Genomic DNA, 24866 nt, shown 5'->3' with positions numbered 1-24866 from the left:
GACTGCTCAGCTTGACCAAAAGGCAGCACAGAGGATAACAAGGATATCAAGGATAACAAGGAATCTACTGAAGGACAAAACCAAGCCAACACCTGTAGCTCGACAGGCACAAGCAAAAGGGGCCATCTCTTCCAGCAGCAATCACTCCGGGAAGCAATCACTGCTGTTCCATCACAGTGCTGTTTCACAACCATTCCCCTCGAACACATTTCAGGGTATATACTGTAAAATCCAAGAACACCCACTTATCCCACTTATTGAAGAGAAGAGGTTTAAAAGCCATGCAAAGCACCAGTATGTCCTTGATCAGGCTATAGTCTAAGAACTGAGAGCACAATATCTCCAGGACTAATTCCTGACAACTTAAAACTGAGGGGTACAGGAAAAACTGAGCTTTGCAGGAAGCCATGGGCTTTTCCAGCTGCTTTCCGGGTATTTAAGAAACATCAAGCTTCATACTACATTGTATTTTTATCTATTTGAACATAAATTGTTTGCAATCACTTAAAAGGAGCTTTTTCTAGGGTGTCTTCCAGCCAATTTTTACCAGAAATTATCACCATCCTAAAATTCTGGAAGTCAGAATCCACTATTCAGGTCTCAGAAGTAATCATCATCCCTCACTGAAGAGCACATCAGCACCTATCTGAATGCTCCCTAGAAATGGCAGGTGGAGAATACTACAGGAATTTATCTTCTAAAATGCTAGGCTCTGATTATTTCCCTAACATTTAAAGTTCTTATGGCCTGTGGCATTTGGGAGCTGTATTTTGGTGCTCAGAGTACAGAGTCCCACAGAAATTACAACTAAACTGATGGGAAAAACCACCTAGTTGCTCTAAGAGATATAAATACATGTCACAGAGTACAAGAAATGTTATTATTTAAAATTGAAAGGAGAAACTATCTACATGCAAAGTACAAGTTGAGGTTTTTTTCTTGCACATTTATGTGCAATACAAGCACTTCACAAGTGCTATTTTTCCCCCCTCTTAAGTTTCTACTTTTTCTTCCTCGGCATCTATATATTAAATATACCTTGTAATGCAGGACGTGCTACCAAATGTTTCCCTGGGAAAGATACTAGGGTAATAAAAGTTTGGAAGAAATCTGGTGAATAAACCAGATGTCATCATATTTGCATGAAACCAGGCATAAGCTATGTGAAACAGAAAAATTGAAATTTCTCTGGGGGGACAAAAAGGCATCCTTCCTGTTAAGTCTGTTAATAGGGAACTTTGGCTGCTGAGTACATCAAACAATTTAGCTTTCCAGTAGGAAACATTAGCACTGTAAGAGACTTTCTTAGCCTGTCTGTTAGGGAGTGCCATATTTCTGGCATTCACAGCATAAAGCAATGACAACAATGCAGAGTCACATGAAGTTGTTCCCTGCCAGCTGTGTAAGTTTCCTGAAATTTCATTCACCTAAAGGTCAAGAACTTGTGATACTGTGCATATGAGGCCTTTGAGAAATTATTTGGAGTTCAAGTGTCTGTAAGATTTTCCTCATGGTTCATTGCAAAGCCAACACTTGACTGACTTGCTTGGCAATGTGACATGTTGTCCACATATGTATGGCTGCGCAGGAAATGCATTTGGTCTTTTCTGCTGGTTTTAGAACCAAGTAGCTCTCTGACATAGAAAAAAACTTTATGGGTGTATGATAGACTGCAGCAAATTCTGATTTTACCAATACAAATCAGGTTGTTTGCAACAATCCTGACTCAAGAAGCTATCCACCTTGAAAGTTACTTACAAAAACAATCAAAATTTGGATTTTCAATTAATATCTTAAATTAAAAAACTGATGTAATCAAACCTGGAAATATCAAGGATTTGGAAAATGGTATTCTGCCAAGCCTAATCCTAATGTGCTCAGTTTTAAACATACATAACCCAGCAAAATGTAGCAATGTAGCCTCTGGCTTAAAAACAATCCCGTATTAAAGCCATAGGTAATCTCTCTTACATAATGCTATTTGCATTTTGTAAATCCTGTTAAAAATACTTGTGACATCAAATCAATGTCTTCTAATCACAAATGCAACATCCAAACCAGGACTCACATAGTAGACCTGGTTTGGGGCTTTTTCTTTATTTTATGAATAGTCTTTGTAGCATTTGTGGTTTACATAAACAGCACAGTTGTATGAACTGAAGTTTACTATTTTAGTACAAATATAAATTAAATTTGAGAGTTATCATCAATTTTCCCTGGAAATTAAACTAGAGTCTAATGTTCCAGTTTGGTGAATTGCTCACATCCATGGGATGGGATGATGAAACAAAGTTTTGCCACTAATAAAACAGATAACTTTATGGTCGGAAGTTAATATTAAACCTTATGCTAATTCATCTTATCCCACTTAAATTTTGAACAGCAATTTAGTTTGTAGCATAAAAACATCCCAGAATGTAGGCAGATACCCAAGTACACTGCAGAGGTCCCAGGTGAGCCTTAGAAGTTCCTAAAGAGTCAACTTCATTCCCCCAGCTGTGCATACAACACATATTCTGAGTAGATAAACACCTATCTTTGGTTTAGCACTCTATAGCTCTCTAAGTAGATATGATTAAGCACCTAAAGTCTACAAGAGTTCTCTTGAAGAACTGCAAAAGTCAGATGTGGCAGGGACCACAATTCCCAAGAAGCAGAAACTGGTAATTCTGCTCACTTCTTCCTCAGCCAGATGGCTATAGCACATACTTAATGAGGGGAGATCCAACTTCAAAACCCACATGAGAAGGACTGATTGAATGGGGCTGCTGATGCTTTATAACAGAATACAGGCTCATTGGAGAGTATAATCTGGCATATAATCTCTGCCAGCCATTCATTCCCAGTTGTACAAGGGCTCAGGACAGATGAAAACTTTCATGTAACATGCTCTGGGTCCTGGCAGTCAGAACCCAGAGCACAGAAATGACTGAGATCCCATGAAGCCCAGGAAAAAAGAGAGAGAGAAACAAAAAAAAAACCAAAAAAAAAAAAAAAAAAACAAAAAAAAACAAAAAAAAAACAAAAAAAAACCACAAAAAAACCCCAAAAACCAAAACCCAAATGAAAACAAAAAAGCAAACAAAACAAACCCAAAAACCAACCAACCAAACAAAAAAAACCCAACAAACAAAACACAACAGAACCAGGATCTCCCACTTCTTCTGTGACCCAGTCACTGGGAAAAAAAATAATGTTCTTCCTTCTAATACTCTGAAATATTTGTCCACAGAAGAACGACAGATAAACTTGTTCTGAAATGGATGAAAGACATCAGAATAATTACAGTAGTTAAGGTTGGAAAGGATTCCTGGAAGCCACCGGGATAAAGCATTTGCCTCCCACTCTGTTCAGCAAAGGAACAAATTCAAAGTTAGATAAAATATCCTAATGATCCCTTAATGCTTTTAAGGAAAGACAGACAAGGATTTCATTGGACTGGTCTTCAGAGAGTTCTTATTTTTCAACAAGATGCAAAATGCTAAAAATTAAGTTCTGTTGGGCAGATCTACCTACACCAAATAGTTCAGATTCTGGTACAGCTGAGTTTAAGTTATGAAGACAGGATTCCACTTTATTATGCATAAGCAAAAAATGAACACTATGTTTACAGATATGTTCAATTATTACAGTAACATCTATCAGAAAAATATCCTAGAGCCCAACCGGATTCCAAGCCCTTATCAGGGGACTATTATTCTGATGGTCTCTTCAAATTTGATAATGCAAGTGCTGCATGTCTTACCAAGTCTGGCATACACTCAGCATAGTAACAAGTATCCCAAGGCCTCATCTCTGATACTAGCTAAAAGCAAATGCTTGAGGGAAAAGGATACATTTGTGGCAAGGCCCACCCAGCCTTCACACCCGAAAGCTCAGGGGCCTGGTGGAATTTCCCATTGCTCAACTCTACTGCTATACAGTCTTGATGAAGTACTAACATTTGCACACCATGTTGTCATCAGAATAAAGACATCCCATTTCAGAAGCCGTAGTAGGCTGTTGGAAGCATTACATGCTGTGAGTGGCAACGGCTGTAAAGTTAGCAACACTAGCAAAGAAACTACTTAAGACCTATTGTGCTTCCAGAAAAATAGCACAATACCACAAAATTTTTCCAGAAAGCCTGTAAAATGTATATCAGTTCCTTTATCCTGATTTTACTACCAAATTTTTGTCTAAATCAATATACTTTATATTGTGGAAAGATATACAGAATTTATAACTGTGGAGATAAACAAAATTAAATTCAAAATACCATACAGTTACCAGGTACCAGGGCTGTGTCTGTGTGCACACCCAGCACACCTACTCATCAGCCTCCAGCATGGACCAGGAACTATTCAACTGAAATATCTCAAATCAGTCACTTGTAGCATTTGCACAGCATGACGACTGGATAAACTCTCACCTGCCTTTATAACAAGGCAGCTGGTAAACAGGACCTCTTCAGCTGGCAATAATGGCCAGTCCCTGAAGTTTCCCTAGGCAGCTCCAGCTGTGCACAGGCCAACTGGAGTTGCTTGCAAGATGAATAGCATCTGATGTCGAGAATCCAGCATTCCCGAGACTCCCTGAGGCAGCTGAAACTGCTCCTATTTTACATAGCAATCTCCTGTGTATGTGCAAGACAGCCAGGAAATACAAAATGGAATAGAGTTTATGGTAAACTGAAAGAAACAGATCGTGCATAATCAGCAGAAAATGTTTTGTGGGGTCTCATTTAATCCAGATGAAGAGACTTCCATCACCATGTGATAAAGGACCATCAGACCTACCCAAGAGATTAGATTCCTCAAATGAGCATTACTCAACACAACAAAAACAGCTGATTACCTTTCCCATTCACTCTTTAAACAAACAGCTGACTGTGCAACAATATTGAGAAAGTTATTTGGAGATAAGGGATTACATAGGGATTACACTGTCTTTTTCAAGGAAACACTATGGTCATCTCACAAAATTTGTCAACACATTAAGCCAACTTTATCTGCATCTTTGTTGCTTCCTTAATGGTTTCCAAATTTAGGTTTTTGGCATAGTACCTAGAAATACTTGTTTTATCAAAGTTGGACTGAACTAAATGACAGGAAATGATCAAACACCCAATTCAGGCTTTAGATCAATCCTAAAGGCATTATTCCCATTTTACATAGATGTTAGACAAGAAAAAGCCAGTAACACTGAGACATTTTCATGTAACTTTAAAATAATGACACCAGATGGAAAAACAGAACTCCACTCATTTCTCACACATTTTTCTAAAATAGCTGAAGTAAATTCACTGCAAGTTCCTGTAAGTACTTTAAATTACTACCCAGACAGGATCAGAACAGTATTTCCCTAGTGAAGGTTGCACCTACCACTCACATTACAGGTTCTTAGTCAGTCCAAGCATTATCAGCTTCATAACTCTGACTTCTCAAAAAACCCAGCCATTACAGACAAGTTTGTTCTTATTTTAATTTCTTCATGTACACTATTAGGTGATTCCAATAGTTTTCCTTTTCCTTAAACCATGACTGCTTTGAATTGACAGTGATGAGCAGCAGTCTTAGGACCAGTGGGGAACAGGTGCTGATGTGCACAGTACAGTCATCACCCCAGAAGGTGTCATTCCCACCCTCTTTTCCTTCCCTACAAGCATAATTTTATTTCAATTATCCAAAACAGTAAAGGGATCAGATAATTATTAGAAGTTTAAAAAAGCCACGGGGATAACACATGCATACACAGAGTAATTACAGAAGAACACTCAGCAGTGTAACATGTCAAGGAAGTCAGCTGGACTGTAGACTATGAATGGACACAAATCCCTTCATTAGTGCTGACCTCAGATCAGACAGCACAGCACAAAAAGTTACTCTCCTGCTCTCTTACCTATGTTTGCTCATAGGAAGTCAATTTGGAGCACTTCTACATTTACAGCACAGTTAATACATAGCCTGAAAAATAAATAGAAATAACCTTAGCAGAGATCACAGCTTGGAGAATCAACAGAAATACACATAATGGAAAGCTCTTTATTTAAAACTACAGTATGATGATACTTCTAATGATTACAACTAGCCAGTGTAACATTAAAACCACTACCAATTCCTGGGATAGTTGGCTGGATGTGCAAGGGATACTCCACCCAAACACACCCCCTGCTTCAAAGTATAACAAAAATGAATGAAATCTCAAAAGTCATAACCTTTTGTCATCAAGTTTTGTACCTAATCAAAAACTTGACTACAACAGAATACGATACATTCATGCTGAAGTCAGTGAGGATAATCTGGCCATGCTGGTTCTCCAAACTCAGCCATCTGCAGGATATTATATTTTCTTTAGAGTAGAGTTGTTAGCTTTCCAGTACTGAAGCACTATTCAGAATTAAACGAGTTTAATAGAAGTTTTCCTTTCCACATCACCAGTAAGATTAATCACCTCAAATGCAGCTTCGTTAACAGAAAAGGAAACTTCTGATGAGCAAGGTATGCTACACAAAGTGCTTCTGAAAGTGGAATACTTACGCTTACCGTGTGTCTTTTCACACACAGTTGGTACTGAACAGTGGCATAATAAGACAGTAACAAAAATCACCAATATAAATCTATTCAGTGGAGCAGGCTTTAATATTCTTAAAAACATAAGTGTCAAAAAAACTGTACCACATAGTTCCCATCAATTGTTCCTAGAAGCTGTAATCATACATTACAATCTCATTAGGACTGGTAACGTATGGACAGATAGCCACAGCGTCAAAGAACACACAGAAATTTGTGAAATAATTTAATATAAAAACTCAGAAGTCATTAGACAATAAAGGTTTTAAGATACTTCAAAGTCTGACCATCTGATTATAGTAAAGTATGTAAGCCTTCTTAAAAGGCAACTGTAAGTTTCAGCCTAATAACACTCAATTGCACTCAAAGTAAGATTTACATACTAATTACTTGCCTATGCCTGAATAGCAGGTATTTAAAAATCTATCACTGGATAGTAGAAACAGCAATGAAGGGATAAAGAAGAAAAGGGAGTAAAAAATGTTGTTCTTCTGGGTCCTACTTATAGACTAGCAAGTGTTTCATTTTGGGCTCTGCTCAAGTCTTTGTAAGAGGATTACTGTTCAGAAATTGAATTACATTACAAAGGTTGAGTTACGTTTTCAGTTCCATCTGAAAAGCGATGGGTTGTTTTTTCCAACGATATTTAGTGTTAAAAATTATCAATAATTCTATTTCCCATAGTAATATTAGAATGGCAATATTTTGAAAAGTACTAAAATATTTAAATTCAAGTCATATTTCAAGGCCATCACTTCAGTGCCTTTCATGGTTAATTATAAAAATAAATTAATATTAAAACTGAAATTATGATCAAACAATTCCTAATTCCACTAATCTGAATTCTATTTTTGAAAAAGATCAAAAATTGAAGTAGTACACTAGCTCACCATAGTGAATTATAAATTATTTCCTGTGACCACAGATATTTATCTTTGACTAATAAAAGCAAATATTCAACTATTTTAAAATATACTTTCAGAAACAGAAGTCTCACTCCATCCTCTACTATTCAGGATAATCCAGACACTGAACTTCAGGGATCAGTATTATTCTGCATCTTCAGAGAAATATATTCTTGTACTATTTTGCACTTTTCATTCCAGTGTTCTGTCATAACTGAGATGTGTGTAGAATAATCTGAGTTGTGACAGAACACTGGAATGGAGCACAGATCAAGGGACCGTCACAGAAAGGTCATTTTTCCACTTGTGAGCAGCAAGTAAAGGAACAGATGAACAGTCCTTATGAGAAGAATCTTACTTTTTTTTTTCAAACTTAGTTCTTTACTAATTCAGACAATACTTCAGAGTTATGAGCATCACTCACTAAAACTACAGCTTGAGGTTTTGTTTTAGTAAACAAGAAATCATAGTACCTATTTGTATGTAATTAAATAGACTTCTTGTCTTTGCTCTGCTTCCCCTCACTTTATCTTCTCATTTTCTTCTGGTTTCAGCACTTTCTTCCTCTTCTCTGTTCCATTCCAACAAATATGTCTTTCTATTGACAGTCAAACAAGGAAGCTACCTATTTGTTTGCAATTTGAACTTTCCCATCTATAATAAAAAAAATTATACTTATTTACATTAGCTTGCTGTCTTGAGTATGATTAGTAACTGTTGGGCTGTCTTTTAATATAATGTCAGTTAAACTAAGTGGGTAGGGGAATTCACAGGAATGTCTGACTCTTAGGACAGCTTTACCTCAGGAAAAAAAACACACATAAAAGTCTGGATAATGTAAGGAACACAAAGACTTATCTTCCTACTAATATGAACTTTGGCATAACACTGGCAGCCACCTAACTTTCAACAGATTGTGATGCTGCAGATGTTCTCAGCAATTGTGTCTCTGTCACTGTATCTAAGGGACAGAATTGAGTCCTTGTAGAGAGCTACCAAGTCTCATAACTTTAGCCATTTTTTAAAGGTGCAAAAATCAACCAATTATTACCCGCAACTCTGATTTCATATTCAGGTGTTTTTAGGTTTCTAGACATGGGGGGGCAGGGGGAAGCTAGGACACATTATTCAAGTAAATGATTTATTAAGATTTGTATATTCATAGTTAATTCCCATGATAGTCTTTCAAGTGTCTGATCCTGTCAATAATGGATGTGATGAGAAACCTACTCCTGTATTTCAATGCCAAGAAGGTGAGAAGGTTGTGAATTACATAAAACTTTAGTAGTAAAAAGTACCAGCATAACTGGTAGAGTTGAGACCCCCAGAGAGCAATCAAAGGTCTTTTAAAACATGATTGTAAAAAATGCTGTGGCTTCAAAACAATGGGTTAAAGGGTTTTCTTTCCTCATAAAAACAGTCTATGTTTTAGAGGAAAATAATTCAAAGAAAATATACTATCACCGTAACTTGAGAGAGTGCACAAGCAGTAAAACCCAAAATATTCACTTAATTAAACACCAACATTCTCATCAAGTAAGCTAATTAAAAATTACTAGTCATTATTTTTAACTAAAATCTACACTACAGCTTTCCTGAAAAAGGCTACTTTATTGAAGCATTTAAGGTTCATAGCACTAAATATTTTCCATAATACTCTGAAGAGCAAAATTAAACACTTCAAAGGACATAAATGTTACTAATAAAATAAAACTATATGCAAATCTTGGGGTATATGTGGGAAGACATGAAATTTAATTCAGAGAGATTATTCATATAACTACAAGGGAGAAACTATTGAGAAAGGAATCTACTTTTCACTTCCAAATGAAAAACATGATCAAGTTAAAATTACTGGACTCAATATAAAGGCAAATGAGTTAAGCTAAAGAACTCATTATTTACAGGTCAACAGCATGATCTGATGAACTACTCTGACTTCCACTGTAGAAATACAAAACCTCAGGTAAGTTCTAAGCAGATGTACTTACTTTCATCTTAAACACTAAACAGTATTACATTTCTGTCAGTGTATGAAATTGTGCCTTTTTACTGTTTTATTTATTCAGTCATTATCTCACTGCATTTTTATAGGCATAGACTCCTTTCCAAGAATTTTGGGTTGGAGTCATTAAACACTGTGTCTGCCCTCTGGTGGTCACACTCTTTTTCACACATTTTCATGCCTTTAAAGTTAAAAATGCACTTTATACAACTATCACCTACAAAGTCTAATAGATATTTAGCTTTTAGTCACCTTGGACTGGTTTGCTTTCCAGTTAGTCAAATGCCTCCATTTCAACTTTATCATGCAGAAATAGCTCACATATAAGTAAAGATATTCCTCGTTTTGTCCCTGTCTAGAACCAAGTTTAGATATAACTTTTTAATCACTCCAACTACAGAAAAGCAGAAAACCAGAAACCTGAAGTTTCAATTTATATTGAAATTATAAATTTGGTGTTGTCTGGGAAAGATGTTACACTTTGTAATACATTGAAATATTGCCTACTGACTCTGAGGTCCATGAATACATGAAATGCTTCTGGGATATTTGAAAGATTATTTTCACATTACAGGTGTCAGAGCTGCATTGCATAGAAATTTCCATAAAGACACAATCACTCCAGGAGGCAAACGCAAACCAAACTATACATAAGGTACACAGAGCTCCAATATGAATGATGCGCTCCTTCACAAGCCCAAAGTTGTCCCACATACCCTTGTAACACTACTCAGACTGAGTTGCAGCAACAGTGATAATTCTCATCTGCCTCTATGCCCTAACCAAACCTAGGCCAAGGGAATAATAATGACACCTGCATCAGAAAGAAGCTTGGAAGACTCTGGATTGTCGGTAAGAGCTTCAAGAACATAGCACAGAACCACAGAAATACCACGTTGGAAAAGTATCTCAAGGACCTCTGGTTCAGCTTTTCTTAGCAAAAGCACAGTCTAGAAAAGACGTTCCAATAGTCTGTCCAGATGCATCTTAAAAGTGTTGGGGAATCAACCTCCTGCCTGGGGAGATTATTCCAACAGCTGATGGTTCTCATTGTAAAAAACTTCCTCCATGGAGACAACACAGCTCTTCACAGCAGCTGGACCAGAACACAAAACTTACAGTTCCAAGACTCAAGAATGCCTAGAGGCTTCAGTGTATTCAGCATTGCTTGTAAAACCTCCATTTTTCTTTTTGTCTCATTCAATGAAGAGTTCTGTCTTGTAAACTTACTCAAATCCTATACAGTTTTGAAAGGATGGGAAAGGAAAAGGAATGTATTTTGCTTTTCTGAGCTTCAGTAGGAATTACCTAGTCAGAAGAGATGAAAAATCAGTAAAATGGCTAACGCAGCCTATCAACACATCATCTCACCAAACGGGAAAACTGTGTTTTGATTTTTTTGTTGCCATGTAACAAATGCAATAAAATATACCAAATTCAGCTGATCTCACAATTTAAAAATTACTTCCATTTCGAAAGCGCACAAATAAAAGAGGATTTAACTTCCTATTATATATTTAGTTTGTCCAGAGACCACAGCACTGGTCTACAGGTGGTGGTAGGGCTGGGTGGAGGGACCCACAGATTCCAGCTTACTCAAAGTGGCAGTAACCAAGTCACTAAGCCTGTTTATCACACCCAAAGAAGAGCTGCAGCTAAGCTTTCCTCTTCCTGCTATCACATGAAAATTCTAAGAAGGAATGCACATCAAGTACCTCCTGCATTTTGATTGTCTTAGAGATATGAACAGCAGAATAGTGGGAAACCTTACTTTTTAGTCCTTCTAAACTGGAGAAACAGTGAAGAGAACCACTGATCTTGTTACAAAGGGTAACTTGTGTACAAGCCTACTGATAAACACCACTGAACTCAAACATTCTTGAAAAGTGGTCCTTCTCAAGATTTGTTTTTCCTCTTCTTTTGAATTTTGTTGATTTCCACTACCCTGGCCATGCTAGAATACTCAGTGGGAAGCCTTCCCTTGGCCAGCACCTGTGCTCTGGTCAGTTAACTCCATGGAATTGTTCTCCACCATCAGAACTGTTTCCTGACTCCAGATCTGGTACTGAAAGGCTGACTTCTGCCCTCACTGATTACACACCACCTTTGCAAACACACAGACCCATACAGACCCCTGCAGTGTTCTGACATTGTAAAGGCAGTCCTTTACATGAACCCTCAGAATCATGCTGGACAAACACAGCAGCACTGAAAACACAGAGTAAAGAAAGTTTGAAGTCAGAGGCACAGATCAGAAAAAGACAATCTGCACTTGTGTATAAACACTGTCATGTCCTCACTTAGGTAATAGTCTAAAGGAAAATGCTATGTCAATATTTTGGTTGGCTGTCCAGAAAAACCTCATTAGTGGCCAAAAACTAACTCATGCAACCCCGATCAATTTTTTTTTCCCTCAAACAAGCTGTTGAACAGTAACAATTACATACTTTAAACCCAAGGAAATTAAAAGTCATGTATACCTAGTGATGCAGACAAAGTGTTAAGGACAACTCAATTCCCATTAGGATACATCCAAATTCAACAGTGTTACATGAGTATTTACAGAATTTAGAGAGACGACATCTGTACCAATTCTGTCTGATGCAACTCACAATTTAGACAGCTAGTTCCTTTCTAATGAGGCTGCTTTTTAAAGTTATCACGTTCTCATAACTTGAACTAGCCTTTTTTTCCTCTCTTGGCTATTTTTATGCATCTGAAATGCTCTGCATCAAATGCTGCTTTTTTATATAAAGTTTAGTTGCTTAAAGGAGAATGGGGGTACTGTGAGCTCTTACAGAAACATTTTATAATTCAAGCTGTTATGCTTCCATACTAAAAAGTTAACAAGGGGAAAGCTGTAACCACATTATGAATTGAGCCATTTCAAAACCAAAACAGTGTAGGAAAACAGTGTATTCACAAAATGAATGCTAAGATACATCCCAATTCATACAGCAAACCAAAAAAAAATTGAAAGCTTCTTAACAACAGTTAGAAGATCCAGATGAACATTTCTGTACTTATTCAACATCTACTAGAAGGGAGAAACTAAAGATCAATCCAGAGGAGTATTTGCAATGCAATTAGGCTAGACAAGTAAGCCTGAATGTATGCCAGCTGCAGGGGTCTGCCCTTAATTCACACAATCAAATGTCTAGTGTGTCACACAGTGTCTAGCATCAGTATCTACAGTATTAAAAGTCTCATCAGATATGCACTTGTTTACTGAGTGTCTAAGCAGGGTCTGAACACATATCTAGATGTACCTTCTAGCAGTCTATATGCCAGTCCATCACCATCTGTCAGTAAAGCTCCCGCAGACAGAAAAAATTCAATTCCAAAAACGTGTTCGGTGCTCAAACTAAGCTATCATTCACATTTCAATATAAGACTTGAATTCCTTTTCAGTGTTCTTCGACTCTGACCCAGCTCTACCCCCTCCTTCACTGAAAAGGGCAAAGACAACAGCCCAGCAAGTGGGACAGGCAAAACAGACCTCCTTTGTTCACTTTTTCCCTTTCAGTTTTCTATTGAGGTAAATAACTGAAAGCTCAGCCAGCCTCCAGTAGCTCAGAAGAAAGCAAGACAGCTAGCCTGCAACTATCCTTTCCTGGTTAACAAACTGCAGGACAAAACTTGTGGTGCATCATGTTAGGCTTATTATTAGAGATTAACTCTTTACAAATTCCCTTAATATTCCATTTATGAGACAGTATCCATAAATGCAGAAGTTGCAATGTCCTTAATACTAAACTGAATAGGCAATACACACACTTACCAATTTAAAATGCAACAAATTATCACTGCAGAGAAAGTATTAACAGATTTTTTTAAATACGATCATCCCACTCAGGAAGGCAAAATCAAATTCATTGCATTTTGCCCAACACAATACCTCCTACATTATTCCCTCAGCTTTCATTACCAAGATATACTTTCCTCTGTATGACTTCCCATTTTTCCAACTCTGTTCATAAAATGTGAAGAAATGAACAAGTCCAGTGAAAACCAAAGAGCACAATTTTACTAAACTACAATGGAAGTATAGTAATCACAATTCAAGGGGATTTGAGACAGATTGATAAAACTACAGAATAACAGCAATTTCACAGGTGCAGGCAAAACAGATTTAATTTTTAGGCTGATTGAGCTATTTGAGCTGCACAATAATCTATTTTAAAAAATGACAAACCCTTAGTGTATTCAATATCTTTTATGTTCAGATACCATGGTGAGTCATTTTGCTAAAGCAGAAAGAATGGGCAATATGCATTACCTGACTTGAAATCAGAATCCTCAAAATCATAAATTCTGACAATTAGAGAGACATCTCATTAACCCCAAGAAACTCTTAACTTGGTTACTGAAGCTTCCGCTGTCACCTTTTTGAGCACCAAAGAGAAACAACACAGTGCAACAAGCTAGCAGGAGGTATTAGTATGCATCACTGGATTTATTTCATTTTCTTAAAATAAAAACCATTTAAAATAGCCCAATTTTCCTATTACAGCCCTTTTTTGTCAAGCAAGCTGTGGTATGTGTGATAAATAATACACTTTCTTCAAGAAGATGAGGAACAGTATCTAAGACTCAGAATCTAGTGATCTCATTCACCTTGAACATTATTACTTTTGAATAATTCTACTGTGGCCAGTAATGCTAATGACAGAACTAAGATATTAATATGAGTAAGATTAGTTGTGGATTTATCTGTGAGTTGTGAAGAAGGTTTTAGCTCCATCCTTAGCACCAGTGGGTATATACTACTCCACCATCCGATGTGGTCACACAACTGTACAGTTTGCCCTTAGCCACAGTGCCTTTGCACAACCCAGAATATGAATTCATTCAATGGATCCCAAGTTGTCACCACCAAGCAGCTTTCTGGGTTTGCTTCTTTACATTCAATATTCTCAGAATGTAACACTTTCCCAGTTCTACACTGATATAGTCTGACAGCTAATTTTAGATACACAAGAGAATTTCAAAGTACTTTGAAATTCAAATAAGTAACTTTCACAGACGTCAGCATAACACTCATTAGGAGCTCTGGTCACTTGCATTGCAATTTCTATTCAAAACTAAACAAATGCCTGAGGTGTATTCACACAAATGATAACATCAAACACATTAGAGAAATATATATAAAGATGTTGCACCTGTAAGTCAGTTTTCTGATTTCTAGGTCCTTTGAGCTATGTAACACTAAACTACCCTTCTCTTTCCAGCCAATATCTTTTGCCAAAGAACAGCAGCAAGACCGGCCTCTTGGCATAAAAGCTGCTCTCAAACTCAGAAGACAGTCCAGATGCTTGCTGATGTTGTACAGGGACCTGTTTTATGCAGAGACCCATATAACTACTACCCATAAATTATCACATTTATTACATTTAATTATGGAAGATGTTGAAATTATTAATAGTGCACCTATTAGATACAATAAAGTTTTCAGGTTTCATCTACCTTTTCCACAATATACTTAATTAAGAATCAAAATCAGACAGAGAAAGAAATGCACGAAGACAGGGAACATTAGAAAAAAGAAACCCAGGTGTTTAATACTGGCTTTTTCACTCAGTAGGAGATTGTTTTGAATAAACACACAAAAGCTGGACCTTTATGGATAAAAGAACATCATGTCATGATCTATAGGTTTCACTGCACAGCTATATATCACATTTTCCATTGTTTTATCCAATTACACAGAGAGCTAAGCAATAGCATTCTTTTCACAGAGTACTTGTCAATATGAAACAGCCGTATTGACTGGGCTGAAGCACACTATGATCTTAGATATTTAAACAACTTGCCATTATTAATCAGGTACTGTTTACACTTAGACTCTGAAGCCTTGGTTTAAACACATTTCAGACTTCAAAACTAAGAGATCTATACTGAAGACCTCAGCGACAGCTGAAGGTTTGGTTAATCATTAGTTTATACCCAAAGAGACAAGTGCACTTGCTGCACTGACTTCACCACGATATTCTGCATTAATCGCGTTCAAGAAGCCAAAATAGGGAAAACACGAAAAGCCCACAATTCAGACACACTGTAGCTATTTTATACCTAAATAAAATCGCAACTGTGAGGAGCGGGGAAAGAAAAAAGAAAAGTACGGCTCATAAATAAAGGCGCAAGAGCCGAAACGCGGACCGCGGCAGTTCAGCACCGACAGCTCCTTCCCCCGCACACGCCCGGCCCTCGCCCCCGCCGGGCAGCGCACGAAATGGCGACCGAGCCCGCCCGGGGATGTGGGCGCGTCGCGGCCGCGGAGCGTCTCCGCCCGGCCCGCCCGGCCCCTACCCGCCCGGCCCGGGAGGTGCCACCGGCCGCCGCCGCAACAAAGCCCCGCAGCGGCCGCCGCGGCACCGGCCGGGCTCAGCGGGTGCCTCCTCGCCCGCCCCCTCGGAAGACGGGCGGCTCCTCGCCATCGAGGCGGCGGTGCGGGGGATGTGACACCGGCGGTGCGGGGGATGTGACACCGGCGGTGCGGGGGATGTGACACCGGCGGTGCGGGGGATGTGACACCGGCGGTGCGCGGGGGATGGATGTCACACCGGCGGTGCGGGGGGATGGATGTGACACGGGCGGGATGTGACACCAGCGCGACGGCGGGCGCGGCAGCTCTCTCAGCGTGATGCGCGGCGACAGAGACGGCCAGATCGGTACTCACGGGAAGGTGCGGCCCCTCTGCCGGGGAGAAGAGAGTCAAGGAGGTACTCGCGCTCTTCCTCCTGCTGCCGCCCGCCCGGCAGCCCGGCGAGAAGAGCCGCGGCGGGCGCGCTCCCGCGCTATCCCCTCCCCTCGCCGCCGCCCCCGCCCCCGCCGCGCCGCGAGGAAGGCGCGCTCCCGCGGGGGGGCGGGGAGGGCGCGCGCGTCTGCGCGAGTCGCGCCGGGTGGGCGCGCGCGCGGCGCGGGGGCCGGGGCGGGGCCGGGGCGGGGCGCGGGTCCCTCGCACCTGAGGGGGCGCGGGGCGTGTCCATCCTGGGCATCCCTTCCTCCCTCCCTCCCTCCCTCCGTGTTTCGCTCCCTGCCTCAGCCACCTCGGTTAAAACCGGGGTGGAATCGCCATTGTACCACCCCTCAGGGGCTCCCGGACAGGCCCGGCCCTGAGCCTCCCGGCAGGCCCCCGGGCCCCGCCCGTGCCCTCCCCCGGCCGGGGACAGCCGAGCGGCACCCCCGGAGATGCCCCCCCGGCAAGGGCGGTGTTTAAAATAGCCTCATTATTTTAGCCCGGCAGCGCCCCTCGAAATAGATGGTTTCAGCGAGTTCCCAAACTGGAGACAAGGATATTATTTTACACTCGAGAATTGTCCTGTTGAACTCGTTACATTTACAGTTCACAAGTTCAGGAAGGCGGTCGCTTGGATGCGATCACTGAAAGGGAAGCTTTGCGTGACACCATTTGGAGAAGAGTCGGGAACAGGGCTTATTCCAAGTAAACCTTTCTGCTGAGCAGACCTCTCACAGAGCTCTCCTTCCCTTTCACGTCAGCTCATTTAATGCAAGACATCAGAAATTATTTTAATGTAATTTTGAGATTTCCATGGGCTGTTCTTAGTATTGCTCAAAATTAATCCAACTATACCTTTAACATAGTAAATGTGATTAACTGCTGCTTTGAATTTGCCTTTAGATCAGCCGCTGTAGCAATAGCCTTTTGTGCATTGCAAGTTGGTAACTTCTGTAGTGGTTAACCATTATACACTTCAGGGAGCAGCACTCAAGGTGAACTCTACGGTGATAACTTAATAGTGCAAAACGCAATGCCTGAGATGAGCAAATGGCCCTTACCCTGCATCTCTGCAGAAACCACATTACGACTCTGGCAAGTTAAATCTGAACATCTGACCTTCTGAAAACAACACTTGAGATGAATAACAGATTCTGCAAATGATATAGCACATGAATATAAATACTGAAGGTTTAAACAGTAAGTCAGACATTACTGCTTCAGACTTTGGAGATATTCAAACTCCTGCATATCTGAGGACAGGATATTAATGTTTGAGACCAGGATATGCAAAGAAGATTAGATGAATGTGAAGAAAAAAACATTTTATATAGAGATGTGTTCCGATGTTCTTTGTTTGCTAACATTTTCTTTTTTGCTGTATAACTCCCATGTTTCCAGTTGATTTATTTATCTACAAAAACACTGCAGTCTAAGTAAATGTGCATCAGTGTATGCAGAGATGGCCTTAAAATGCTAGGATATTGCCTGACTTTTTCCACAATATTGTCTTCCATCAGGAGATCATGTAGCCATCCTGGCTTTGTGAAAATATAGGTATAAAATGCAGAGAGAAAGCTGTCTGAGAAATTATCTGTTTGTTTGCATCCCTGATGGATTCCATGGGCAACATGGTGAGCCAAACCTTGGGAAAGACTTGAGTTGAAAGTTTACCTTCCTTGAAATGTAGGATCAAAGATCTGGTTAGTATTTGGATGGCCAGCACACAATACTTTACAGGCACAAACCAGTGGGCTGTGGCAAACAACTGGGTGGAAATTCAACCACAAGACCTATGTAAATGAAGAGATTTTACTGTTGCAGGGAGGGTGTAAAAAACAACTCTATATTGATATAATAAACAGCTCTACTGATGAAGCTTAAGTGTTGCACCTCATATGATTACACCATTGTGATTCCCTTGAGAATTTTAAATCTATATATTTTTAATATTACATTACATAACAGATACACACATTCAATAGCACAAAGTAGATCTTTCCAAATTGTGGCAAAATTATTAGTAAACAAGCAAATTCAAAGGTTTATACAGCTAGGAGCTACTGGTGATGGCTTCTGCTAGTCTGGATGACTACTACCCATACTGACAGTAGGAATGTGGCACCAAGCAAAAAGAAGCAGGTGAGCTTGGTGGCATAGACAACAACAGCCATTATGATAAGCAGAAGTTTTGTGGCTGAAGGAATATTAGCTTTCAGAGTTCTCTGTTGCCTTGCGTCTTTTCTGTAGTCATCATATTACTTTTGTAGCCTTTCTTCTCACTTTGTCTGCTGTAATTATATCCATGGATGGGCAGTTCCCAGCACAGTCTTATGCTCCATTTTCCTTTATTACAAACCTTGGTTTAATTAGCTATCATCTATTGCTTTTTTCTATATTGATCTGTAGGAGTTTTTGTACTCTTTGTTTAGGGAAGCGCTGATCAGGTACACAACACATTTATTTGACACACAAAATTGATTCATGATTGCAGTATTGTGACAGAGGAAAAAAATCAAAAACTTGTCTGTGATGGGTATCAGTTGTGATCTGGTTCTTGAAAAGTGTTTTTAGGAAGAGGTTACAAATAAAATACTCAGAGAAATGATACTTTGGTAAAGGCTAGTGTCATTTTAAGGGGCCCCCGGCTGGGTGATAAGTTACATGGACTCCATGTTTTTACAGAAGGCTGATAAATAATCTTTATTACGAAACTCATGCTTTGATACCCTAGTTTGATGCAGGTGGACCTAATTGGTCCTCCAAATTTAAACACTATCACTATTGGCTAATTAAGAAACCACCCTTTGGTAAACAAATCTCTATAATACATTCCACATGTTCACAATACCAGGTGTAGCAAGTTAAGGTAAGAATTGTTTCTCATTCTTTTCTCTGATCTTCTCACAGCCTTCCCCAGGACAATGCCTGGGAAAGTTGTGTTTCTCTCTGTGGACAGAGAGCTGCTGCCACAGGCTAGTGTTAGCTGAAAATAATTCTTTGACATATTTTTCCTAAAGTAGGCATTTAAAAGGGATGTAGAAAGACATCTTTGGTTGCTCATCTCACCTAACTTTAGATGTCTACTATGTGAATGTCTGCATCTGAGCTAGTCACTTTCTCCAGTGAGTATGAAGAGAACCAGAAATAGGCACTTCTGGCGTATGATTCATCTAGCCTATTTTAGGTGTCTACATTAGAATAAGCCAAGTTGCATCCTAGAAATGCCTGTTTCTCTCCGTTGACTGTAACAGGACCAGCGGGTGTCTCATTCAGCTGTAAATGTCTACATTGTAAGAGTCTGCATGTACTCAGCTGAATGCCATCCATGTGATTTTAACATGAGTTATCCCACTGTCCCACTGTTCCCCTTGTTTTGAGATCGTACAATAGTGAATGGAGCACGGTGTAGCCTGCAAAGTACTTTGTACAAAGTAAAAGAGTGAGATATACTCCACTGAATGTATTGAAAGTCAATAAAATTTAGACTAATCATATTTAGTAGATTTTGGGGGTGCCCAATCAAACACTGAACAACTTTTGAGAAGAATTTTAATCTAGTTTATCTATGGGCACTTCATATTTCTTTTGAAGGTTTTTTTTTTTTGATACCACAGTAGTAAAGTAAATGCACTTAACTGCTGGACTGCTAGTCTTCAGAAGCTAGTATTTATTTACTACAGCAGCATATAATGAGAATATTTCTAAGCAGAAAAGAGACCAAAGACAAGATCAAAAGCTTAAGTGATAATGTCTAATGTTAAAAACTGCACTTTTTGGTAACAGTAACAAATCAGCTTTCACAGAGCACCAGGCAGAGGATGTGTTTTGATCTAAAATATGTTGAGAACTAGGGTAGCAAGAGGATTGTACAGGAAAGACATTGCACGGAAGTGTTGTGATGTGCTATCTACAACTGAAAAATAATTTAAGGTTTCAGAGCTATTCTCTCAAAAGACAATTTGTGACTAGAGTTAGGTACTTCTATGATTCATAAGCTATCACCTAGGTTTCACTTACAAGAAATTGGAGCTCTCTTGGAAGCCAAGAAGGCTAGCAGGCTAAGTCAAGAGCCAGTTGGAGACAGCCACATGGAAATGCCATGGTTTGAATCATGGCTATTTAGGACTTATGATATGATATAAAGCTGGTGGCAAATACTGCCAGGGATTCACAGGGCAAAAACTTCCTTCAGGAATTAGATGCTTGAATGAAAAATGAAAGGACGTGATCCTGTTCTTTGAGAAGAAGGTGGAAGGAGAAACTGTCCCTGCCGTCACCAGCCTATCTTCCATTAGCTTGATCATTAGAGTGCTGATAAAGAAAGCAGCAACTCTGGGCTAAGTTGTTTCTTTTGCTTAATGAGCATCAACTTCTCAGGGCACAAACTTTACAAAACATCTGAGGATGAAGACACAGTTTTCAATCCACCCTTACAGGATAGTTAAACACTGAGAGAAAGTAAGATTACACGCATAAAAAACATCTCACACAAGCAAGAAAAGTGCAATTGATATATTTGACTGTTTAGGGGGAAACTTGAGTTTTAACCCTATGTCTGCACATATTTCTCTGCTTTTTTTTTTTTTTTGCTGTCTTCTTTGTTATTGTTGCTGTGTTTGATTTTTAAGTGCCTTGGTTGTCCCCAGTAGGTTGAGTGTCTAGATTGTAACATGACTAATGATTAGAACATTCTCTCTTGTGCCTATGAGTATTTAATAATTCCATGGAAGGTGAAATACCTTCAGAAGGAGAGATGAAAACACCATTTTTTTAGGAATAATCGATTTCTTAGCTGCTAGTTAGCAAAGGCTGGGAAAAAAAGAGTTAAGCATATGTCAAACACCCTGAACAATTCTAATTGCAGGAAGACAGTACCATCAGCTTGTTTTTGTGTCAAGTTTAATTGATCAGGTGGATGTGCTCTGAGAATGCTTAAGAGATCAAAATTTTCAGGTAAAATGGAGAGATGAACTTTCAAAAACATTCACAGATACCATCATGTGCAGAAAACAGTACTTTTGTCCTTGCTCAAGAGGTGATTTCAAGAGATAAAAAGGATCATTGCAACTTTTCAGAAACTTGAGAGAGAAAGGATTATAATATTTGTATTTAATACAAATTTTCTTTCATATTACAGAAACTACATCTGTTTTTGACAGCTGTGTTCAACATGGTGAAGTGGCTAAAGTCAATGGAAACTTGATATTGTTTTCAACAGGACCAGTGTTTTATTTGATATGTAAATAAAGGAAGTCCTTCACATGCAGTAGGATTAAACTGTCTGCAAACACCAAGCACCTTTTTTATGTATAATTAGATGTCACATTTTTCCATTAGAAGAACTTGGCTGAGACAGTTAAAAATCTCTCAGAAGCATAACTCAAGGTTCAAGGTTCTTGAAAAACTACTCTACAAAGATCAAAAGTCTACAGACACCAGGCAATTTGTCCAAAGGACTTCTAAAGTGTTGAATACTAAGTAGCTCCATTTTCAAAAGCAGGAGCCTAAAGTCAAGCTTGATTTACCCTGTTTTATCCTTCAGGAAAGTGTCTCACATGTTAAGAGACTTTGTCTTCAGTGGAGTTTTTTCCATTATGGAAATGATCTAGGAAGAAATGCCAAGATTCTGGAAGTGCCTAATAATAGCTATTAGAGCTATAACTCTTGCTTTAGTGAAACTTTATTCCTATCCACCAAGTATTAATTAATTTCTTTATTGTGCATACCCATAATGTGAATGAACTTAATGATTTTCACACACACTCACAAAAACTGAGCTTGTACTGAAGTCTTTTATTGTAACAGAGAAAAAGAGCAAAGCTTGGGAAAAAGTAAGGGCTGCTCCTTTTTCCAATACATGAATATAAATTTTGATCACAAGAATAAGCCTTAGAAAAAAGGTAAGGTTTTGCCTGGGAAACTAAGAACATGGAGAGGGAAAACTTTGTGAAAAATTCTATCAATTAAGTCCTTTTGAAGTTATCCTTTAGTCTTGAACTACAAAAATACCCAAAGGGCTTTAGTCTGTTTGTTTAGGATACACCTTTTCTTTAAGTCTGCTGTACCTTCTGAGGATGAAATTAGTTTTAAATTACAAACACACCATTGCCCTAATGGCTTATGTTTGAATTTCTTTAGCAGTGAGAAAATCTCTGGATAAATTGACTGACTTTACAGCAGAGAGATGTCAGGTCATGGTCCTTGTAGCTTTCTGAAGCAGACAACAGTGAACAATCAGCTTTATTTTTTTCTGCATAATCAAACATATTTCCAAGATTTTCTTGTATTGGTCACCATATCAGAATAAAAATGTATTTTTGAAGGTCCAAAAAACTAGCATTATTTCTAATAAAAGCTTTCACTCTTCATGGTTTTATATATGGTTGTTCAAAATACCACAGAAAACCCCTGATTTCTGACTCAGAACATGTAAAATTCATACTGGCAAAACACCCAGGGTAGGTGGAAAAGCAATCCTTATGCAGCCCATCCCTTCAGTTACAGTGAGTAGTTGTGTGGTGTGCGAGTATTCTCAGCTTTAAATGACACTGAGATTAGTTAATAATTCCTAGGATCTGTCATAGTTCAGGCACAAAATGGTGTTTTGAAGATGTGATTGATGATCACTGGAACAGCCAACCAGTAGTTCTTTTGAAACCAGGAAGAGAAGCTGAGATCCCATGGGAATATTCTAGTTGTATGCACCTCTAGGTATGAAGTGGGAATTTAGAAGGGTTCAAGAAATCTGCTTCAGATGAATCAAATACTTTAAATTACTCAGAAGAAATATTGCTGAAAATGGTAATTAGGGAACATAAGAAATTAATTAAACCTGATGCATTTGTGCCTCACAAGAAATGTAATTGCACACATTTAACAAAATAAGGGAACTTAAAGATTTTAAAATACTGAGATTTTCCAAATGCTGTCAGGTAGCATACTGCTAGAGATAATTTTCACATGCTTTTGAGGTTAACTTGAGGTGCAACAAATTTGAAAAAGTCCTGTTTCATGTGTAGTGGGAGCATCAACATAAACAGAAGGAATACCTTTCTTTTATCCCCTCATTCCTAACAGCAAATCGCACTGATACATAAACAGCAAATATATCTATTTACTTTTACTATTCTGTCTCTAGCAGATGGGCTTCTGCTTGTGTTTTTGTATTTTGGTTAATCATTTCCAATTCATGGTTTACTGGCATAGCACTCCTCAGTACAGCACCAAATGCTTCATTATGTCCTCTTCTGCTTGATCCCCCCTAACCCTCTGCCCTTTGCCACATAGTCCCTGAGCTTTCTTATTTTTCCATTCTTTTCTGGCAAGAGCATATCATTTCCTTTCACAAACTACAGGAAAGTTACACCGTTTCTAAGAACACTGGAATTTACTCTTCTCTGTCTCACTATTTACACTTTACCGGAAGAGCTATTGTCACATACAGCAATTATAACAAAGTTTGGGCATCTTCCATTTCTGTGCTGTGTGTCACTCAAATACACAGCACCCTATAATTACGATGTATGATCCCTGGCGTTCACTTACTGCAAGTGAGCCCCTTTTCCAATTTGTGTTCTAAGATTGTCAGTCTTTCATTCTGTAAATACCCTTGCTCCTTCCAAAGTGCTCAGGCAGGGCTCACATTTCAAGAATTATCACTTAGTATCACCACTTTAAATGATAAAGAATTATTATTTAAAGAATTTTCCAGTGCCAGAACCTGCTTCCCTGCTTTCTGTGATGCTGGCTGCTGACAGGACTCCAGCAGTTTCCTCAGCTCAGGAGTTCCTTTGAGTTTTTTGAAAACTTTCAGAAGCAAATTAGTGTAGTTACAAGCTATACGGTCTCAAATCAGATGGCTGAAGTGACAGAGCACAGACTGTGTGATAATCCATCATTCACCAAGAGGGATGAGAAAGGATTTTCCTAGTTTACTCAAGCTAATACCAACTGATTTTTTTTCTTTATTTTCATTGCCAAATAGTTGAGGGAGGGGATTGTCCCACTCTGTTCTGTGGTGGTGCACCCTCAGCTCAGCCACTGTGAGCACTTTTGGGCACCACAATATAAGAAATTTATTAGGTTGTTAAAGAGCATCAAAGAAGGGCCACAGAGATGGGAGACAGTCTAGAGGGGAATAGGGGAGGCCTCATAGCAGCCTACTGCTTCATCATGTGGGGAAGAGGAGAGACATGTGCTAATCTCTTCTCTCTGGTGATCAGCCATAGAACCCAAGAGAATGGCATGAAGGCTTAGACTGGATATGAGGAAAAGGTTTCTCAGCCAGAGGGTGGCTGGGCACTGGGACAGGTTCCCCAGGGAAGTGGTCACAGCACCAATCCCTGACAGAGCTCAAGAAGAGTTTGGACAGCACTCTCAGGCACATGGTGTGACTCTTGGGGCTGTCCTCTGCAGGGCCCAGAGTTAAACTTAATGATTCTCCTGGAGCCTTTCTACCTCGGGATAGTCCATGATTCTCTGATTACTTTAATAATAAAGGCAGAGTGGAAGCAAGCCTAAAAATGTAAAACATTGCAGATTTGTTGCTCCTTGGTGCTGAAAGTCCCAACTGGTGATGCACAAGGTGGTCTGTAGGCTGGCACTGGCTTTCATGCATGTAGCTGGCAGAGTCTGATGCCCTCAGCAACGTGGGTCAACCAGCC

At 39.1% G+C, this 24866-nt stretch overlaps 1 protein-coding gene and 1 long non-coding RNA gene across 11 annotated transcripts in view; one reads left to right on the top strand and one right to left on the bottom strand.

Moving 5' to 3' along the window:
- NRCAM (neuronal cell adhesion molecule) overlaps positions 1 to 16187 on the bottom strand; it is a 145751-nt gene extending 129564 nt beyond the window's left edge. For 4 of the 10 annotated variants that reach the window (XM_068190013.1, XM_068190014.1, XM_068190016.1 and 1 more), the window contains exon 1: positions 16141 to 16183. The gene's annotated coding sequence lies outside the window, so the exon portion shown is untranslated. Of the gene's footprint in view, positions 1 to 16140 lie in introns of all 10 variants that reach the window. The other 6 variants (XM_068189990.1, XM_068189991.1, XM_068189993.1 and 3 more) reach the window with 3 other exon arrangements.
- A 4336-nt stretch (positions 16188 to 20523) lies between these two features.
- On the top strand, positions 20524 to 24307 carry LOC137473901 (uncharacterized). Its single transcript, XR_010999051.1, has 2 exons — positions 20524 to 23865; positions 23905 to 24307. It is a non-coding gene; the product is annotated as an uncharacterized lncRNA (long non-coding RNA).
- The last annotated feature ends 559 nt before the right edge of the window (positions 24308 to 24866 follow it).

This window comes from Anomalospiza imberbis, chromosome 5 (assembly GCF_031753505.1).
Source record: "Anomalospiza imberbis isolate Cuckoo-Finch-1a 21T00152 chromosome 5, ASM3175350v1, whole genome shotgun sequence".
Taxonomy (NCBI): Eukaryota; Metazoa; Chordata; class Aves; order Passeriformes; family Viduidae; genus Anomalospiza; species Anomalospiza imberbis.
Note: the sequence above shows the minus strand (reverse complement) of the source record. Positions and strands in the feature narration are given on the sequence as shown.